The following is a 3978-nucleotide window of genomic DNA, read 5'->3' on the forward strand; positions in this document are numbered from 1 at the left end:
TTTTGCCTTTGCTTCCTAGTTAGGTTAGCTAAGCAGTCCAATTCTTTCCCTGGACTGTTGCTTTGTCCTTTCCTCTTCCTGAATACCATCCAACCTGCTCTGGACTGGGATCTGGGAAACACCAAGGAACACCAGGAGCCTGCATTTTGTGATCTGCAGCAGCCATCCCCAGTGCTGGAGAGCAATCCCCAGTGCCCAGACCCGGGCGACCACTCCCAGGAAAGACCTTCTGGATTTGTTCATCTCTTCAGAGTGGTGAAAGAGTTTTGTTGTCATCTGGTGTTGTTAATTGTTTTGGTGCTGGGGAGTGCTTTGTTCGTTGAATAAACAGGTTCTTTCCCACTTCTCTCTCAGAGGAAATTTTTCCCTGAACCAGGTGGGTGGGGAGGGGCCGTGGGGGTTTGTTTCCTGGGGGCTCCTTTCAGAGGGTTTCCCCCAAATGTGCCCTAAACTAAAACAGTGCCATAGAAATGCCAGGGATTTCAAACACCCACAACCACTCCTGACTGTGGCAGCTGCAGTTGGGTGAACAAATACAAGGAATTCCTTCAGCTCAGTTCTTCAGATGGGCAAATTGCAAACAGCAGAGCTGAAAAGATCTTTGGTGTTTCCAAGTTCATTTAATTGGAGATCACCCAGCATTCTCAGTTGCCTCTCACTGCTCAAGAAGAAGGAATCCTCATGAGCCCTGCTCTCAATTCCTGCAAAACCAAGAGCCCAGGTGAGGGGAATGTAGAGAAGTGTTCTTAAAAGGAGAGACCCTAAATGTTCCATTGCTATGAGATATGCAATATATTTTGCTCATGGAAGTGTGGCCTAACTCAGTGCTGTATTTTTCTCCTCAGGAGATAATAATTTCCTGAGGCAGAAATGTCCAACAGCAGCTCCATCAGCCACTTCCTCCTGCTGGCACTGGCAGACACGCGGCAGCTGCAGCTCCTGCACTTCTGCCTCTTCCTGGGATCTCCCTGGCTGCCCTCCTGGGCAACGGCCTCATCATCAGCGCCGTAGCCTGCGGCCACCACCTGCACACGCCCATGTTCTTCTTCCTGCTCAACCTGGCCCTCAGCGACCTGGGCTCCATCTGCACCACTGTCCCCACAGCCCTGCACAATTCCCTCTGGGACACCAGGGACATCTCCTACTCAGGATGTGCTGCACAGCTGCTTCTGTTTGTCTTTTTCATTTCAGCAGAGGTTTCCCTTCTCACTGTCATGTGCTACGACCGCTACGTGTCCATCTGCAAACCCCTGCACTACGGGACCCTCCTGGGCAGCAGAGCTTGTGCCCACATGGCAGCAGCTGCCTGGGCCAGTGCCTTTCTCACTGCTCTGCTGCTCACAGCCAATACATTTTCCCTGCCCCTGTGCCACGGCAATGCCTTGGGCCAGTTCTTCTCTGATGTTCCCCAGATCCTCAAGCTCTCCTTCTCATACTTCTACCTCAGGGAATTTGAGCTCCTTGCTGTTAGTGCCTTTTTGTCATTTGCCTGTTTTGTGTTCATGGTTTTCTCCTATGTGCAGATCTTCAGGGCTGTGCTGAGGACTCCCTCTGAGCAGAGACGGCACAAAGCCTTTTCTACCTGCCTCCGTCACCTGGCTGTGCTCTCCTTGTTTCTCTGCACCGCAGCCTTTGCCTACCTGAAGCCCCCCTCCCTCTCCTCCCATCCCTGGATCTGGCAGTGTAAGTTCTGTACTCGGTGGTGCCTCCAGCCCTGAACCCCCTCATCTACAGCCTGAGGAACCAGGAGCTCAAGGATGCCCTGAGGAAAATGATGACTGGCTGCTTCTCTGAAGCTACCTATTTCCTGTTTTCTTCTGCCAGACTTTTGGAATGGAATTCATGACACACCCAACAGGCCTGCCCAGGTCCCTGGGAAATGTTCAGTGGGTTTTTCGCTCATAAAAGTATCTTCAATAACATTTTTTAACCCCCACCATCTAATTCACTGTCTGCCTCTTGAATGTGACCCATAAGCTCTGTTAACCAGGTTTGTACTATCACTACATTTGAACAAAATAAAGTACCCTGCAGTGCCTGTTTTATCTGGGATTCCAGTCTGAGGCCTGCATGAAGTTAGAGAGGAGAAGAGGAAGAGAGCTCCAGCAGAGCAGCACTGCCAGGGAGCAGCAGGGACTGGTCCTTTTGGAGCTGCCCTTCCCAACTCCACCCTCTCCTTCCCAGCCCTGCTGTGGCTGTAAGGCCGCAGTGCTCTGGCAGCTTGGTCACTGTCCTGCTGCGTGTCCGTGCTGTGACCACAGGCAGGGACAGGCCGTGGGCACTGCTGGGACACAGCTGGGCTCCAGCACAGCAGCTCCATCAGCAAAGGGCATCTCCTGAGGGCAGGGCAGGAAGGCTTTGCTCTCCTCCAGAGCTGCTGTCAGCAATGTGCTCCAGGAATGCCCTGGCACAGCAAAGCCCAGTGCCTGGGCAGAGGGCGAGTGTGCAGGGGGGCACACAGCAGTGTCCTGGCACAGCCAGAGCTCCTGGCATGGACCTGATGGAGGAGCAGAGCAGGGCCTGGGCTGTGTCTTTGTTCTGGGGACAGCCTGGGAAGGTGCCCCATGACAATTGTCCCACACCAGCCCCTGCAACCACCATTGCCAGCACTGGCCTCTCCCCCACCTGCAGGAGGTTGTTTGTCCCTGCATAGAGGGACACCAAGTGACCAGGCCAGCAGGCCATGTTTGCTGTGTACTGGGGAGATTTTAGCAGTGCATCGTGTGTGTGTGTGTGTGGGGGGAGATGAACCTGTGTGAGCACAAACACCATCAGCAGCACTCAGGGGGTGGCACAATTCCAGTGGCACAAACAGTGCCTTGAGGCCATTTTACTCTGAGAGTAACCTCCTCTGGGAAAGCACCTGAATTCTTTGCTGGGCGGTGGTTAGGACAGCATAGAGACAAACATCCTGGGCAGGGAGGCTCCAGGAAAAAATGCTCAGGGCAGCCATGGACTGCACAGAGAGACATTGGATGGAGTGAGGGTCTGTGGGGAGAAAACCCTGCTGCCTCCCTTCTGAACACCCTGAGGACCTGGACAGGGCTGTGCTGTGTTCTGGCCACTGATCTGGGACTGAGGGCTGTGGAAAAGGCCTTTGGTGTCAGGCCTGTTGAGAAGGCTGGGCAGCGTCACTGTGGCACCTCTCTCAAACTCCCTGGAAAGGCCAGAGCCATCCCAGAGGGTCCTGGGCACTTGGGAAGGGCAGACATGGAACCAGTCTGGGCAGGGAGGGGGACTGGGAGAGTCACGGACTGGTCAGGCTCGGCAGGGAAGGGGATGTGGCAAATCCTCCTGCAGCCATTCCAGGCACTGGCAGGACAAGGCAGGGACTGCAGAACCCACGTGGGAGGGAAAAGAAGGGGATGTTGTGTGCACAGGCTTCAGCAGGCCTGTGACAGGGTCTGCTGTGGTCTCCTCAGAGCCAGACTGGAGAGACCCGGGCTGAAGGAGTGGAACATGGGGTGGGTGGGAATTTGGCTGAACAATGAGGCTCAAATGTCATCCATGGTACAGAGTCCTCTTGGCAGCCACGCCCTGCTGACATCCCTCAGTGACCAGCCCTTGACCACCACTGTGGATTATTTCTATTATCTCTACAAGGACATGAAATGCACTTTCAATTCTTGGTGGATGCTGCCAAATTGCAGGGAGTCTGTGACTGAACTCATCTAGTAATGGTGACTGCTAAACATAACTGGGCAAGATGACTGAGTTGGGTAAATTTGTCTTGCCATCAGGTGCCAAGCAAGGCACAAGGAAAGGGAGAAAAAACGTATGCATCAGAAGAAAGGCAGTTCAACAGGGAAAAAAACAAAACCGACCAAAAAAACCTTCCAAACCCAACTAAAAAAAAGCACTAACAGAAGAAAAGCAAATCCACGGGAAATTGCCTATAAGCAGAAAATGTTTGACAACCTTGTGGCAGGATAAGATTTTGTATGTGTAGGTGCTGTTTTGAAAGAAAAATATCTTCAA

At 53.0% G+C, this 3978-nt stretch overlaps 1 pseudogene; it reads left to right on the forward strand.

The window, feature by feature from the left end:
• Positions 1–870: 870 nt before the first annotated feature.
• On the forward strand, positions 871–1846 carry LOC140680818 (olfactory receptor 14J1-like; annotated as a pseudogene).
• Positions 1847–3978: the final 2132 nt, after the last annotated feature.

Source organism: Taeniopygia guttata, chromosome 29 (genome assembly GCF_048771995.1).
Source record: "Taeniopygia guttata chromosome 29, bTaeGut7.mat, whole genome shotgun sequence".
NCBI lineage: Eukaryota > Metazoa > Chordata > Aves > Passeriformes > Estrildidae > Taeniopygia > Taeniopygia guttata.